This window comes from Anomaloglossus baeobatrachus, chromosome 2, assembly GCF_048569485.1.
Source record: "Anomaloglossus baeobatrachus isolate aAnoBae1 chromosome 2, aAnoBae1.hap1, whole genome shotgun sequence".
NCBI lineage: Eukaryota > Metazoa > Chordata > Amphibia > Anura > Aromobatidae > Anomaloglossus > Anomaloglossus baeobatrachus.
In genome coordinates, this window is record NC_134354.1 from 296781975 (window position 1) to 296799822 (window position 17848).

A 17848-nucleotide genomic window follows, 5' to 3' on the forward strand; every position below is an offset into this window, starting at 1 on the left:
GTACGGTGGTACTCACTCAGCCCAATGATGACACAGTCTCGGTAAAACACACGGCTGGATGGACGGGTCCCACAGACGGCTGCGGTGTTGTTGCTCCCGGCAGGTTGGTGGTGACTGCCTTTCCCTGCACCTAAGATGTCTGTACGGTTCCAATGGGTTCCCACCGGTAACCCGCTCCCCGGCTTGGATATGGGCCGGAGGAGCCCCTTTTGCCCGCAGGCACTGGCCCTGAGAAACGGTTGCCTTGGCGGTGGCGGTGTCTCTCTCACTCGGTTGGACGGTTGCCTTCTGTCGGGACTTGACTGTTTGGAAACCCAGGAGGTCCCCTTCACTAACAGATTTGGCAAATTCACGGCGACTCTTAGCCTTGCCGGGGTCCGAAAAGCCCCTGCCAGATGGTGCTGGCTCCTCTTTGTGTACCGGTCCGGTACCGCCGGGCCACCGCCCATCCACGGTCCTTACGGTAGACTCCAATCGGCCACTCCTGCAGACGGCCACCACCGTCTGCCAACCTTGCTGATCTGTCCGGGCCACACACCCGGACCAACTTCAGGCTGCTCGACTACTACCTTCTGCTCACTTTCACTTCTCAACTGTCCTCACTCCTCTCCAAAACTAATCTGCTCGTTTTCCCGCCTCCAGGACTGTGAACTCCTCGGTGGGCGGGACCAACCGCCTGGCCCACCCCCTGGTGTGATCATCAGCCCCTGGAGGAAGGCAACAAGGATTTTGTGTTCTGGCTTTGGTGTGCCTGCCGGGAGTGTGGGGTGTGTTGGTGTTGTGCTCTGTGGCCCCTGGCTTGTCCAGGGCGCCACATTCCCCCTTAGTTAAATGCAGACCGTCCGCGGGCTGCCCGTCCATCACCGGTTTTATTTTCACCAACTGAAAAATATAAAAAACGGTAACAGACATACAATTATAATAACATCTTCCCACATCGGTACTCTTACTTAAACGTTACTAACGGTTGCAAACGGTTACGGCTTCCGCTCTCTCCCACCCAAGCAACCTGGCCCTGATGCTGCCCCTAAGCAAACAGGCAGCACCCCTTGACCCCAGTCCTGCACAAGTTGGTTCTGTCCTTTTCAGGGGACCCACGTCCATGGGGAACCCCTGAAACCCCCAGAGGATTGCCACCGGTTTCGGTGGTGGCTTGGCCCCAGCCTACTTCACTGCGGGCCCTTCCTCCAATCTGCCTCTCCGGAGGCGGTAACGGTAGAAGCCACAACAACATTATTTACATGCCACTAGTTTGTGGTTGCCCTGCAAGTTCTCAGGCTTGTTCATAAGTAGTTTCTTATGTAAAGTGGTGAAGGGGGTCCCAACGGGGACCAGCTGCCTGCTACGACCGGTTCCAAATCACAGTTGACAATCAGGTAACTTTCTTCTGTTTCATTCACTTATCATTTTCAAACTTTCAAACTTTGGTGGTCCCAACGGGGACGGTGACAATGGCATTCCGCTGCCATCACTCTGATTCCTCTGATGAGGCGGCCCCATCCTCCGCCACCAGCATATCAAACATGCAGTGACATGCCTGCTGGGAAAGGGGTGCCCGGTATCCGTTCCCACCATTACGCGCGGTGTAATAGACTACCGATTCTCCCACGTAATGGAGACGCTCACTTGCCTCTTCACTTCCAGGGGTGGGCTCAGCATCGGAGCTGGAGTCACTGGAGTCACTATCGCTTGTCTCTGCATCAGGCGGGTTGCCGCCAGCTGCCGCAGCCTCCTGGCTTCCAGTATCCAGCACATCACATCCCTCCACGGTAGCGTGGGGCAGTAGGTCAGGTTGGCTAACACTGAGGCGCCCCAAGGATAATGGTAGGGACAATATGAGGGCCGTGATAGGACCGGGCCCCCCAGCCGCAGTGGCCGGTCCTGGTAGGACATGGGGACATGGGTTACCCGTTGGCTCCGTCACATCTGCGCCCATCCCATACATTGGGGCAGCTGCAACCAGCATTTCCACCTCATGGGTCCACTGCTCCATTATGAGATATATCTGACTTTGCTGGTGTTGGTGGAACTCCATCACTCGGGCTTTCATCCATGCCACGGTCCCGGGCTCGGGGTCTGGCGCAATCACTGCCGGGACTTCTGGCACATCCTCATCAAGGGGTCGCGGTCCCAGCGGCTCCCATGGGAGCGTTTCAGGGGGGTCCTGAGCGTCTGCAGCCGGTTGGTCCGCCGGGGCGGGTTGGCAGGGTATCACTACCGGTTGGACAGGTAGCGGGCCTAGTGGCGAGGCGGCAGCAGCTAACACAGGTAGCGGGGAGAGAGGCAGGGTGAGCGGGCGCAGGCCGGGCTCCTCAGCCGCAGTGGCCGATCCCTCAGGAATACAGGGGCGTGGGTCCCTTACCCGCTCCTCCGAATCCTCTTCCACCTCGCGTCTCCGCATAGCGGCCACCACGTCCGCCATGTTGGTCTCCCACTCCTCCAGGAGGAGCTGCATGTGGGCCTGCAGACGGTTACTCAGTGGGACAGTCCGGTCCCTCAGCCACGTCGCCGTGCCGGGCGCGGGGGCTTCCTCGTTGGGAGTTGGGTGATGCATCTTGGTAATGAGGTCTTCCAGGAACCCAATATCGCCGCAGAGTCCTGGCGTCCCTGCTTTTATAGCCGCGCTCACATGCGACCGGCCGCCATTTCGTCCCCCTTAGTCTCTTTCCGGCTCCTCCTCTATCGGGGCGGGGTTTAGGCCTTCGCGCCTCCACTATTCGAGGAGACGCTCGAGCGGGAACTCTTCGCGCCCAAGATGGCGGCTTTTTAAATTTTCTGGCCGAACACCTCCGGCGGTCACACAAGGCGCACTTCCACCAGTCAGTAGAACGGTAGGATCCTGTTCGTGACGCCAAGTTGTCGCGGGCGGAGGAGGGGACGCTGCGCTCTCCCACTGCTCGGGTCCGGCTGCCGCTGCTGCTGCGGCTGCTGCTGCTCGGTGGTGGCTCGAGCGGTGGGCCGGATCCCGGGGACTCGAGCGGCGTTCCTCGCCCGTGAGTGAAAAGGGGATTTGGTTGTGGGGGTTTTGATTATGGATATTGTCCGTGACGCCACCCACGGTTGTGGTGATTTTGGTGACACCACCGCTGCTCTAGACGGGGATCCCGGGAGCGGTGACTGGGAGCAGCTTGGTTGTTAGTTCTCCCCTCCGTGGGTAGGGGGTTGGTTGTCCCGGGGCCCGGTGATGGGGTAGGGATGGATGGCAGGTAGGTTACGGGGCCTGGGGAGGTGCAGGGTCGCGGGGGCAGCGCTGTGCCGCATGGCACGGTGGTACTCACTCAGCCCAATGATGAAGACACAGTCTCGGTAAAACACACGGCTGGATGGACGGGTCCCACAGACGGCTGCGGTGTTGTTGCTCCGGCCGGGTTGGTGGTGGGTGGTGACTGCCGAAAAGCCCCTGCCAGATGGTGCTGGCTCCTCTTTGTGTACCGGTCCGGTACTGCCGGGCCACCGCCCGTCCACGGTCCTTACGGTAGACTCCAATCGGCCACTCCTGCAGACGGCCACCACCGTCTGCCAACCTTGCTGATCTGTCTGGGCCACACACCCGGACCAACTTCAGGCTGCTCGACTACTACCTTCTGCTCACTTTCACTTCTCAACTGTCCTCACTCCTCTCCAAAACTAATCTGCTCGTTTTCCCGCCTCCAGGACTGTGAACTCCTCGGTGGGCGGGACCAACCGCCTGGCCCACCCCCTGGTGTGATCATCAGCCCCTGGAGGAAGGCAACAAGGATTTTGTGTTCCGGATTTGGTGTGCCTGCCGGGAGTGTGGGGTGTGTTGGTGTTGTGCTCTGTGGCCCCTGGCTTGTCCAGGGCGCCACACCATTATATATATAAAGCTATGATGTATATATAATAACTAGAGTACCTGGGCATTGCCCGGGATAGTAACTGTCACTGTCTCTCTCCCAGTCTCTGTCTGTGTGTCTCTATTTGTCTGTTTCTCTGTCTGTCTCTTTCTCTCTGTCTGTCTCTGTATCAGTATATCTGTTCCTATCTCTGTGTCTGTCTCTCTCTTTCCCAGGCCAGTCTCTCTCTTTCCCAGGCCAGTCTCTCTCTTTCCCAGGCCAGTCTCTCTCTTTCCCAGGCCAGTCTCTCTCTCTCCCAGGCCAGTCTCTCTCTCTCCCAGGCCAGTCTCTCTCTCTCCCAGGCCAGTCTCTCTCTTTCCCAGGCCAGTCTCTCTCTCTCCCAGGTCAGTATCTCTCTTTCCCAGGTCAGTCTCTCTCTTTCCCAGGTCAGTCAGTCTCTTTCCCAGGTCAGTCTCTCTCTTTCCCAGGTCAGTCAGTCTCTTTCCCAGGTCAGTCTCTCTCTTTCCCAGGTCAGTCAGTCTCTTTCCCAGGTCAGTCTCTCTCTTTCCCAGGTCAGTCTCTCTCTTTCCCAGGTCAGTCTCTCTCTTTCCGAGGTCAGTCTCTCTCTCTCCCAGGTCAGTCTCTCTCTCTCCCAGGTCAGTCTCTCTCTCTCCCAGGTCAGTCTCTCTCTCTCCCAGGTCAGTATCTCTCTTTCCCAGGTCAGTATCTCTCTTTCCCAGGTCAGTCTCTCTCTTTCCCAGGTCAGTCAGTCTCTTTCCCAGGTCAGTCTCTCTCTTTCCCAGGTCAGTCAGTCTCTTTCCCAGGTCAGTCTCTCTCTTTCCCAGGTCAGTCAGTCTCTTTCCCAGGTCAGTCTCTCTCTTTCCCAGGTCAGTCTCTCTCTTTCCCAGGTCAGTCTCTCTCTTTCCGAGGTCAGTCTCTCTCTCTCCCAGGTCAGTCTCTCTCTCTCCCAGGTCAGTCTCTCTCTCTCCCAGGTCAGTCTCTCTCTTTCCCAGGTCAGTCTCTCTCTTTCCCAGGTCAGTCTCTCTCTTTCCCAGGTCAGTCTCTCTCTTTCCCAGGTCAGTCTCTCTCTTTCCCAGGTCAGTCTCTTTCCCCATCTGTCTTGTCTGTCTCTCTGTCTTTCTCTTTCCCCGTCTGTCTCTCTCGGTCTCTCTCTCTCTCTATATCCGTCTCCCCACCGACATCATATTACCTCACACATAAGCTTCTTATACTGTGACTGTCCTTTGTTCCTATAGCAAACAATCACAGCTCCTATTAATAACCAGTAATTCCAGGCTCCATTCACTTTAATGTATGCAGGTTTTTTGGAGAGTAACTGTAAAGCACAGGGTTAAATTTTCCCATCAAAACATAGTCTACGACGTTCCACTGGTCACGTGGAGTGTCTGTGCAAAATTTTGTGATTGTGAATGCGACGGTGCGGATTCTTTTAGCAGAGATACACACATACATACACACATACAGCTCTATATATTAGATTGTAAAAATATTCACTCAGATTAACAAACTTAACAAAAGGAAAAAGTTCTCATCTTTCTATGTAAATTGCTTTGTTTATTCCCCCGTTTACCCCATGTAATCAAAATCCCTAATTTTTCTTTGTGTCCCCATACTTTTTCAATTGATACCCTACCCAACATTTAAAAATCAATAAAAATCCTTTAAATGAAAACTATTATCAATTTGACGATACATAAGAGCGGCTATAACCAAGTCATATGTGGCTCTATTCCAGTGATGATTTCTTATTCTTGTTCTTATGATCTCTTTAGATAGTTTTAAAAACTTAGTAATATTCTTGTAACCAACCATATTCCTGCAATGTTTAGAAGTTAGGCATTACTAAAATTAAATAAGATTGCCTCATACATCAGCCATATTATTTACTGTGTCAGGGAAAAGCATATAAGCTGCTAGATGGCACTAATCTACAGAATAATGAACAATGTCCCTTCATTCAAGGCCGCAGGACACAGGTGAGAAGAATCCTGAAAGTTATAATGGAATTCTCCTCTATACCCTTAGCAGTGTCTGCTGGGTTTTTAATAAATTCTCCCATATATTCCTCAAGTTGGTGCCAGGTGATGAAAAACTCTAAGCCCGGTAGCTGATCTCACTTAACTGGTAGAGTTCAGTTCTTTCTCTTGCACTGCTAGTTGGTAGTGCAAATGGCTCTGTGCCGGTATTTACTGATGTGACATCTTTAGGTGCTTCTAATGCACATTGACAATTCTGCTCCTTTGATTAATACATGGTCTGTTATTATTAGTGTGCACACTAATGGGTGTACTTCTATCAACAGTCTTGGCCAAAAGTTTTAAAAAGGGTACTCTGGGGAGATAAATTCTTCTACTCTTCCTGCCCTCAAACTCTAAAGCGGAGATGCACAGAGTAGTTCTATAAACCTTACAGTACCTGTAATTCAGTGTGACACTTTAGCTGCTCTCTCTGCTCCCCCCCTCCCCTCTGGGACATAGGCGTTGCCTGCTCCATGCTATAACAGTATGATAATAGCAGTCAGAGAACAGGGGGCATGGCCCCTCCCCATGTTCTACAGAGAAGCAGGATCTCATCAGGAGGCTGACTGTTACTAACAGCAGGGAGCTGCACACTGATGAGTGATGTAAGGTCTCAGAGGGAAGGGGGCGCAAAGAGCAGCTAAAATGTCACACTGAATTACAGGTATTGTAAGGATAATAGAACTGCACTGTGCATCTCATCTTTATAGTGTATGGAGGCAGGGACAGCAGGATAATTTTTTTTATCTCCCAGGAGTACCCCTTTCAGACTAACATGAAGTTTTGTTTTTACAGTTTGTGGCTTTAGGTTATATTGTGGCAGTTTGCAATAACTTTAGATTGTTATGGTGAGTGATCAGATGAAATCCGAAGTCATACCTTTCCATAAAATTTAACTACAAACATTTACAATGATTTTTAGTCCTGCCACAAAATAACCTGCTTATGTTATCATTCAGTTATCTTCCCATAATCTCAGGACAAAATATTAACAAGGAAAATGGAGTTGATATCACTTGGTCATGCTGATTGAATTATAAAAAAGCAGGCCAGTTTCATTAAAAGAGGGCTGCTGCTTGAAATTATGTCTTACATTAACCATGGTTCCCTCTAACTAAACATTTACCATCATTATGCCATTGCTTCAAAAGGGCTTTGCAGGCAAAGACATTGCTGCTTTAAAGATTACCCCCAAATAAACCATTATAAAAACCATCAAGGTCTTCAAAGAGAGAAGTTCAATTGCTGTGAAGAAGGTCTCCAGGATGCCCAAGAAAGTTAGTCAAGTGCGAGGACCATCTGTTGAAAAGAATTCAGTTCAACACTAGTACAGAGCATGATCAGGAATTGCAGCAGGCAGGTCTCAGCACATCTGTATGCATGGTGAGGCTAAAGCTTTTAGAGGCTCGCTAGAAGTCAAGAAGATCAGCAAGAACTCACTTCTCTCTAAGAAAAATATCAAGTGAAGGCTGACATTGTGCAGTTGTGGCGCCCCTGGGCTTCAGGCGCCACAGGGTATTACACCTCTTCTAAGGGGTAATAGCCATCCTGGGTTAGGAGGGGGTTAACTGATGGCGCCTTCACAAAAACCACACACATAAAACAATTAGGTGCTTCCCACAGGGGGGTGGACTAGGGCAAACAGGTACAGTTAGGTCCAGAAATATTTGGACAGTGACACAAGTTTTGTTATTTTAGCTGTTTACAAAAACATATTCAGAAATACAATTATATATATATAATATGGGCTGAAAGTGCACACTCCCAGCTGCAATATGAGAGTTTTCACATCCAAATCGGAGAAAGGGTTTAGGAATCATAGCTCTGTAATGCATAGCCTCCTCTTTTTCAAGGGACCAAAAGTAATTGGACAAGGGACTCTAAGGGCTGCAATTAACTCTGAAGGCGTCTCCCTCGTTAACCTGTAATCAATGAAGTAGTTAAAAGGTCTGGGGTTGATTACAGGTGTGTGGTTTTGCATTTGGAAGCTGTTGCTGTGACCAGACAACATGCGGTCTAAGGAACTCTCAATTGAGGTGAAGCAGAACATCCTGAGGCTGAAAAAAAAGAAAAATCCATCAGAGAGATAGCAGACATGCTTGGAGTAGCAAAATCAACAGTCGGGTACATTCTGAGAAAAAAGGAATTGACTGGTGAGCTTGGGAACTCAAAAAGGCCTGGGCGTCCACGGATGACAACAGTGGTGGATGATCGCCGCATACTTTCTTTGGTGAAGAAGAACCCGTTCACAACATCAACTGAAGTCCAGAACACTCTCAGTGAAGTAGGGGTATCTGTCTCTAAGTCAACAGTAAAGAGAAGTCTCCATGAAAGTAAATGCAAAGGGTTCACATCTAGATGCAAACCATTCATCAATTCCAAAAATAGACAGGCCAGAGTTAAATTTGCTGAAAAACACCTCATGAAGCCAGCTCAGTTCTGGAAAAGTATTCTATGGACAGATGAGACAAAGATCAACCTGTACCAGAATGATGGGAAGAAAAAAGTTTGGAGAAGAAAGGGAACGGCACATGATCCAAGACACACCACATCCTCTGTAAAACATGGTGGAGGCAACGTGATGGCATGGGCATGGATGGCTTTCAATGGCACTGGGTCACTTGTGTTTATTGATGACATAACAGCAGACAAGAGTAGCCGGATGAATTCTGAAGTGTACCGGGATATACTTTCAGCCCAGATTCAGCCAAATGCCGCAAAGTTGATCGGACGGCGCTTCATAGTACAGATGGACAATGACCCCAAGCATACAGCCAAAGCTACCCAGGAGTTCATGAGTTCAAAAAAGTGGAACATTCTGCAATGGCCAAGTCAATCACCAGATCTTAACCCAGTTGAGCATGCATTTCACTTGCTCAAATCCAGACTTAAGACGGAAAGACCCACAAACAAGCAAGACCTGAAGGCTGTGGCTGTAAAGGCCTGGCAAAGCATTAAGAAGGAGGAAACCCAGCGTTTGGTGATGTCCATGGGTTCCAGACTTAAGGCTGTGATTGCCTCCAAAGGATTCGCAACAAAATATTGAAAATAAAAATATTTTGTTTGGGTTTGGTTTATTTGTCCAATTACTTTTGACCTCCTAAAATGTGGAGTGTTTGTAAAGAAATGTGTACAATTCCTACAATTTCTATCAGATATTTTTGGTCAAACCTTCAAATTAAACGTTACAATCTGCACTTGAATTCTGTTGTAGAGGTTTCATTTCAAATCCAATGTGGTGGCATGCAGAGCCCAACTCGCGAAAATTGTGTCACTGTCCAAATATTTCTGGACCTAACTGTAGGTTAGTCATCACAAAGCATGGGACTTCCCCAGTCGCTAGGACAATTACTGGGGGCGGGCACCTCTTGGGGTAAGGAGTAGGTGCAACCATCTCACTGGAGCAGACTTTCCCGGGCACAGCTTGGGATAACAGCTCGCAGAGACAACAGGAGTCGAGTGTTTCTCTTTCTTCGTGAGGCCCGTGGCTTAGAGCTGTAGAGCTGGAGGCTCAGCCCGGGTTCCAGATAGCAAACGGGGGACACTTCACTAGAAAGACTTAAGGGGGCTTTACACGCTGCGACATCGCTAATGCGGAGTCGTTGGGGTCACGGAATTTGTGACGCACATCCGGCCACATTAGCGATGTTGCTGCGTGTGACACCGATGAGTGATTTTGCATCGTTGCAAAAACGTGCAAAATCGCTCATCGGTGACATGGGGGTCCATTCTTGATTATCGTTACTGCAGCAGTAACGATGTAGTTCGTCGCTCCTGCTTCAGCACACATCGCTATGTGTGACGCCGCAGGAACGAGGAAGCTCTCCTTACCTGCCTCCCGGCCGCTATGAGGAAGGAAGGAGGTGGGCGGGATGTTACGTCCCGCTCATCTCCGCCCCTCCGCTGCTATTGGGCGGCCGCTCAGTGACATCGCTGTGACGCCGCACGGACCGCCCCCTTAGAAAGGAGGCGGTTCGCCGGTCACAGCGACGTCACCGGGCAGGTAAGTATGTGTGACGGGTCTGGGCGATGTTGTGCGGCACGGGCAGCGATTTGCCCGTGTCGCGCAACAGATGGAGCCGGGTACCCACACTAGCGATATCAGGACTGATATCGCAGTGTGTAAAGTAGCCTTTACACAGGACTTGGCGGTGACCGCCAACTATCCGGGATTGGCTGGAGCCCATCGTGGCAGAGATCGGTACTCTGGGGCAGCACCTGAACTACCAGTGAGTAAAAGACCTGGAACCGCAGCCCCTGCCTCTGCCTCTCATTTGCCAGCGCCGTAGCCCAGGGCTGCAGCGCCAACGGGGACTACCACCGTCATCCTCCCTGGTGCAATTCCGCTCCGCCTGTGGGGAGCGACACCATTCCAGCTTCGACCTTCACCATCAGCCCCGGAGAGCAGCACCCGCAGCGGCGGCCCGTCTCTGGCCACGGACCACAGGTGGCGTCACAATCTAAAAAGACTTTCCTTACAGTCACTACCACCCTCATCCTCCATCCTTCCTCCCGTACACTGCCTTCCCTCCCTTCTGTACGCCTCGGGGTCACATAAGCGGGCTAGGCCAGCCCATGACGACGCAGAGGATCTGCACCCCCGGCCCGGCGACGAGTCGGGTGAAAACCCCTCGACTCCAGGGTGTTTGTGCAGTGAGCACAGGGATTGGACTGCAGAGGACTTTGGTAAAGTTATTTTCTCTGATTAAACTCTCTTCAATCTATGAGATATCTGAAAGAATGAATGCCAGAAGAAGAAAAGGTGAGCACTACCATGAGTCCGGTGTCGTGTCAACAGTAAAGTGTCAGGCCTTCATGTGGGAGGCTGCTTTTCATTCACAAGAATGGACACTAGCACCTTCTCCTAAGAATGCAGGAGCAATTTGGTAATGATCAGTGCCATTTCCAGTACTGGGTCAAAAGGCAAAAAAGTGTTAACAAAGAGGTTGAATTAAAAAAAAAATAAAAAAACAAAACAACACAAATTTTGAATCCATGGCCAGAAAAGTCCCCACACTTCAATCCCATTGAGAACCTGTGGTCAATCCTCAAAAAAATGGGAATAGAAACGAAAACAGAAACTGTGTGTGATAAACAGCAAGCAGTGATTTGGTAATTGACATTAGTCAGGATTTGGCACAGAACCTGAAAACCAACATGCCAGAAGTTTTGGAGGAAAAAATAAATAAAAAAGGCAACACAAAATATTGAGTTTTTGTAAAACCCCTCAATAACACAGCTTTGCCTTTTAACAGCAGTCATAAAGAAGTCTTAATGTGCCTTTTTTTTTTTACCTTGCTGAGGACTAAAGGGTTCTTTACACGGTGTGACATCGCTACCGATATATCGTTGGGGTCACGTCGTTAGTCACGCACATCCAGCGCTGGTAATGACATTGCAGCGTGTGACACAAAGGAGCGACGATCAACGATCGCAAAATCGTCCAAAAGTGGTGATCGTTGACACGTCGCTCCTTTCCTTATTATCGTTGCTGCTGCAGGTACGATGTTTGTCGTTCCTGAGGCAGCACACATCGCTATGTGTGACACCGCAGGAACGACAAACATCTCCTTACCTGCGTCCACCGGCAATGCGGAAGGAAGGAGGTGGGCGGGATGTTACGTCCCGCTCATCTCTGCCCCTCCGCTTCTATTGGACGGCCGCTTAGTGACGTCGCGGTGACGTCGCTGTGACGCGGAACGCACCTCCCCCTTGAAGGAGGGGTTGTTCGGCGGTCACAGCGACGTCGCTGACCAGGTATGTGCGTGTGACGATGCCGTAGCGATAATGTTCGCTACGGCAGTTGATCACCAAATGTCGCACGTACGACGGGGGCGGGTGCTATCGCGCTCGACATCGCTAGCAATCGCTAGCGATGTCGCAGCGTGTAAAGCACCCTTAAGTCAATAATGCCTCCCTGCCCACTCCCCAGATGTGCAAAAATACAGCAGATGTCAACTATACAAGACACCTGACACCTTGCTGTATTAACCAAGATTGGTTAAATTACTAACTGTGGCTGTTAAACTCCCCAAATGCAGTCAATCGCGACAGTGGCATCTAAGGGGTACTTACACGCTGCGACATTGCTAACGATTTATTGTCGGGGTCACGGTGTTTGTGACGCACATCCGGCGTCGTTAGCGACATCGCAGCGTGTGACACGTACAAGCAACCTACAACGATCGCAATAGTGGTAAAAATCATTGGTGTTGGAGAGGTCATCCAAACACCAAATATCGTTGTCTGGTGAGTAGCGATGTTGTTCCTCGTTCCTGCGGCATCACACATCGCTATGTGTGACATCGCAGGAGCGACGAACATCTCTTTACCTGCCGTCCACCGGCAATGAGGAAGGAAGGAGGTTGTGCGGCATGTTCCAGCGGCTCATCTCCGCCCCTCCTCTGCTATTGGACGGCTGCTGTGTGACGTCGCTGTGACGCCGCACAACTGCCCCTTTAGAAAAGAGGCAGTTCGCCGGCAACAGCGATGTCGCTAGGCTAGGCTAGGCTAGGCGTGTGTGATGGGTGTAAGCGATGTTGTGCGACACGGGCAGCGATTTGCCCGTGACTCACAACCGACGGGGGCGGGTACGCTCGCTAGTGATATCAGTAACGATATCGCAGCGTGTAAAGTACCCCTAAAATTACTAACTGAATCCCAGGATTGCTCTCATGTCCCAATAGTTCCCTTAACACCAGAGGCTATGTTATGGCCTCTTGGTGGCCTGTTAACATGCTGTGTCAGTGTAAACCAGGGTCTTATCTATGGGAAAATCATACAGAATTCTCCTAGTGCTCATCAGGTGGGGGTTGTGTAGCCATAACTCAGGGATACCCTAAAAGATCTGGCTGCTGCAGCCCCTCAGACTGTAGAAATAGATATCTGGAGATGAAGGGTTAAAATCCATGCTGTCGAAGGGCAAGATACACAGGATGTGAAGAGGACAAGCCAGGTAAGTATATTCCTAGTAGTTGCTGCTGTAATTATACTGATCAGTAGAATAATGCTGGATTTTTACCACCACACAGTGAATGGCATTAAATAATAAACACTATTCCAAAATTGCTTGTTTTGGTTTATTTTGTTTGCAAATAATCTGAAAAAAATAGCAATTATAACATATTATGTACCTTAAAAAATACCAAAAAAAGCTTCAAGACATCCAACAAAAACCAAGCCCTCATACAGCTGTTGGCTAAAACAAAGTTATAGCTGTATATGGCGGAAAAAAAAATATGTTTAGAATGCAAAAGTAGCAAAACAGAAATAAGAAACAAATCTGGTAGTGATATAATTGTACTGACCAAAAAACTAAACCTGACTTATCACTTATACTGCACAATGAACATTATTAAAAAAAAATAAAAAAAAAAAAAACAGCATAAATTGAACTATTGTTTATTTCTTCTGCCTCTCAAAAATCAGAAGGATAAAATACGGGGTTTAGGTAGCACTCTATGGGTTGGATAAATGGTGGTGACGGTGGGAGTGTAATTTTGTGACAGCCACACTCCCCTTAATTCATGGACTGCTGTACGTTCTACCTATTGGTCATGTTACTGATCAGTTTGGTAAATTAACTGTTTGTACTTGAGATAAAACAAACGCACTGTCCACCATGGGAAACAGAGATGACCATCTCTATCTGTCTCTTCTTCCAGTGGCGGACAGTGCGTGTTTTATCCCAAAGCACCAGCAATCCAAAAATTGGAATGAGGCTCGGTTCACATTTATCACAAGCTGTTTGGTATCTTACTGGTTAGAACTGATGGATTTCAGCGCTAGGGTCCTGGTATCAAATTCCACCAAGGACAACATGTGCAAGGCATTTGTATATTCTCCCCGTGTTTACGTGGGTTTCTCCAGGTACTACTGTTTCATCCCACATTACAAAGATATACTGAGAAGGAATTAGGTGTTGAGCCCCAATTGGAACAGTGATTAAGTGTATTAAGAGTTGTGGATTTAATAGTGCTATATAAGTAAGCATTATATTCTCTACGCGTCTCAGGCAAAATGCCCAACTGAACCACGTATTGGAAAGAAGCAGATGGAACTGCTTTAGTAGGGCTTCTTATGTTGAGAATTCATGTTTACGATTAGTCCAATGGAGACATACTTTCTCTTTAATATACTATGTATTGGTCTCCTCCACATAACCCCCTGACACCTCAGTTTTTGCTGAACTGGCCTTTCCCTTTTGGAGATGCAGAGACAAAAGATTTTTCTGATTGTGCCTTTCTAGTGTAGTGTCCAATGAATTATCCCTGAACCTAGGTGCCTCCAATTCACTTTTTCACCTGAACTACTTTTATTGCATTATTGTGACATATCTATCCAAAAATAGAAGTGCGCTTTCATTCGGCATTTGATTAATGAAGCTCTCTTGCAGTCCACTCTTTTGGAAGTGGAATTCAAGATAGAGTTCCTGTTCACCAGGATCAAAGAGATTATGTGGAGGAAGGACCTGATCATGTCATCACCGTACAAGTCCTCCTTCCTTAAGACCTGGTACACTGGTTCTTCTTCCAAGAAACTGATGAATACCTTTCAATTCTGGCATACTTCTCATGCCTGGTTAGCTAAAACTTTGCTCAGACAATAGTCACGATTGACATTTCCTGGACAATACCTTTTCTTCTTCTCTCCTCTTCATCATCTTATTCTCTTCACTCCTACTTCACACTCTTTAGCACTTTGTCCTGATTAGTTAATTGTTACAAATGCATTGCCCAGGCCCCACATCTACTTAGACAGGTGCCCTATTTTAGGGTTCACAGTTGAATTCATTTTTTCCTTTAAAGCTTTAAAATATTATTACTTGTAATTTCCTCATGTGGCGGCGTACCACACTTGGCTGTGTTGTGGTCACGCAGTGTTTATTACAAGAAATAACTTATAAGAGTTCAGTGAAGCACTTATGGGTTTAAAATGTTCACCACACAGCTATATGAATTCCTTTAGGCGTTTAGTTTCCAATATGGTGTCACTTGCTTTGGTTGCTGCACTACAGGTGCTCTGTATAGCATGGTGTAAAAAGTCAATGCCAAATTTGTGCTCTAAATATCAAAATAATACTTTTTGACCACATATGGGTTATTGACACATTTAAAAGATGTTGCACAACAAATTGTATATATTTTACCCTTTTCTCCTACTACACCCTGTGAATAATACAAATCTCAGGCTAATACATTTCCATACAGTGGTATTGAAAAAATTTGAGGGTGTCATTTTTTACAAACAGTATCACTTTCCAAAATATAGGCCACTGACATTTACTTCAAATCTGAATTATGTATGCCCATAAACTAATAAATTGTAGATTTCCTTGAAAAAAAATCTGGTACGTTTTAACCCTTCTAAAATACTAACAAAATTAAATGTTTGAAAAATAATGCTGAAATAAGAATAGACATATAGGAAATGTTGTTTATTGACTAATTTGTGTGGAATGACAATCCACTTTAAGGCTCCTTTCAGATTGTGTTTTGCCTTACGTTCACAGGTCCCGTGGGGGCATCCATCCTAACCGCCCCTCCCCCACCCTGCAAAGTGTGTTTCGGACGCATGCGCCGGCAGGGCCATTGACTGTAATGGAGCACATTATATTAGTCAGGTGTTCATCTGCAGAAATGTATATGTGCAAAAATGGTACAAAACAGAGCACACGCTAACGTAGTGTGCTCCCTTACAGTCAATGGCCCTGCCGGCGCATGCGTCCGAAACACGCTTTGCAGGGTGGGGGAGGGGCGGTTAGGACGGATGCCCCGAAGAGACCTGCGAACGTAAGGCAGAACACAATCTGAAAGGAGCCTAAGGGTGTAAATATTCAAAAATATAAAAATTGCTATTTTTTCGATATTTTTTCAAATTTCCCATATAATCTTCGCAAATATGTAGATTTGATGTAGATAAACTTTTGGGAGACTGGATTTTCCTAGTTTAATGTGGAATTTTGTTTTACAATATACTTGTTTTTATTATACTAATTAACATATGTAATATATTTACATTTCAGTACCGTATATACTGGCGTATAAGACGACTTTTTACCCCCTTAAAATAATGGCTACAGTGGGGGGTCGTCTTATACGCCGGATATACGGGGGGGGGGGAGGTGTGTATATATATGTACACTGCAGCGTCCAGGGGAGGTGGGGGCAGCAGCTCTGGAGCACAGGGGAACGCAGCCTTTGATCTCCTGCACCCGCTCATATAATATGCACAGCCGCTGTCCATCTCCAATGGTGCTGAAATCGCACGCAGTGAGGGGCTGGGGCAGCGGTGCATATTATATGAGCCTGTGCCTCCCTGTGATCGCACATGCCCACCCCTGTGTTAGATTTGGCCCCCAGGCTGCTGCTCATTCTAAAATAAAAAAGCTTTACTGACCCCTGCAGCGTTTCTCCCTGTGTCCCTGCTTCCACTGTGATCAGGCAGGCAGAGAGCTCAGGCTGCTGTGCCGATCACATGACCGCACTGAGAATCAGGAAGTGGAAGAACAGAAGCACGGAGGGAGACAGGAGGGAGCTCAGCGCTGGAGGAGATAAGGAAAGAGGGTTTTATTTTACTTTGGGCAGCAGCCTAGGGGCCATATCTGACACAGGGGGACTTGTGCGATCTATAGGGGCCATGGGCAGCACTATGGGGGCGATATCTGACACAGGGGGACTTGTGCGATCTATATAGGGGCCATGGGCAGCACTATGGGGGAGATATCTAACACAGGGGGACTTGTGCGATCTATATAGGGGCCATGGGCAGCACTATGGGGGCGATATCTAACACAGGGGGACTTGTGCGATCTATAGGGGCCATGGGCAGCACTATGGGGGCGATATCTGACACAGGGGGACTTGTGCGATCTATAGGGACCATGGGCAGCACTATGGGGGAGATATCTAACACAGGGGGACTTGTGCGATCTCTGTGCAGGCCCCACAGAGCAGCAGAGTTGTGTGTATTTGTCTGTATGTAGCAGAGTTGTATGTGTTTGTCTGTATGTAGCAGAGTTGTATGTGTTTGTCTGTATGTAGCAGAGTTGTGTGTGTTTGTCTGTATGTAGCAGAGTTGTGTGTGTGTCTGTATGTAGCAGAGTTGTGTGTGTTTGTCTGTATGTAGCAGAGTTGTATGTGTTTGTCTGTATGTAGCAGAGTTGTATGTGTTTGTCTGTATGTAGCAGAGTTATATGTGTTTGTCTGTATGTAGCAGAGTTGTATGTGTTTGTCTGTATGTAGCAGAGTTGTGTGTGTTTGTCTGTTTGTAGCAGAGTTGTGTGTGTTTGTCTGTTTGTAGCAGAGTTGTGTGTGTCTGTTTGTAGCAGAGTGTAGTACCATTGTTTCAGTCCAGTTGTGGCTTTATACAGCAGGGAGGAGCATTCCTTGCTGTACTAAGTGAACATTGGAGCGATTGATCTGTCAATGGCCCTTTAAAAACATATTGTACGGCTCTCGCGGAATTAAAATTAACATGTTGCAATCAAAGCAGACTTTTTTTCATTTGGGAGCGGGGTAGTCTTATACAGTGAGTATATCCCAAATTCTATATTTTTAGGGCAGAAGTTGGGGGTCGTCTTATACGCCGGCATATACGGTACTCTTATGTTTGATATTCCTTCCTCTAGGCTTGTTCATCTATTTAGAATGAACACGTGTTCGTTATATCCCTCAGGGTTTAAATTAAATCCAATAATTAGCAAAATCTACATTTGATTTCTCTCATCTTTTAGAAAACCTGACAGCTTCTCAAGGCTCCTCAAACCACAACTAAGTATTTATTGATCCTTTTATACATTTCTTAACAAACTCCTTTTAGTGGCCAATATCTACATTTGCCAAAAATCAATTTTACAACTGCGGTCACGATGTGCTAATTAGTGGGTGACTAGTCGTGGGAGAATTTTTTTCCCAGACACTCGCTATTACACCCATGTGTGGGTAACATTACTTGTAAGAGCAACGTAACTGTCGGCAATTTGCAAATCTCTGCCTCCCTGGCAATACGCAATGA

The 17848-nt window shown here is 47.9% G+C and overlaps 1 protein-coding gene across 1 annotated transcript in view; it reads right to left on the reverse strand.

Annotated features, from left to right (window-relative positions):
* The window catches only part of ACACA (acetyl-CoA carboxylase alpha), a 776656-nt gene that overhangs the window by 669879 nt on the left and 88929 nt on the right, over positions 1-17848 (reverse strand). The gene's annotated exons all lie outside the window — the stretch shown is intronic.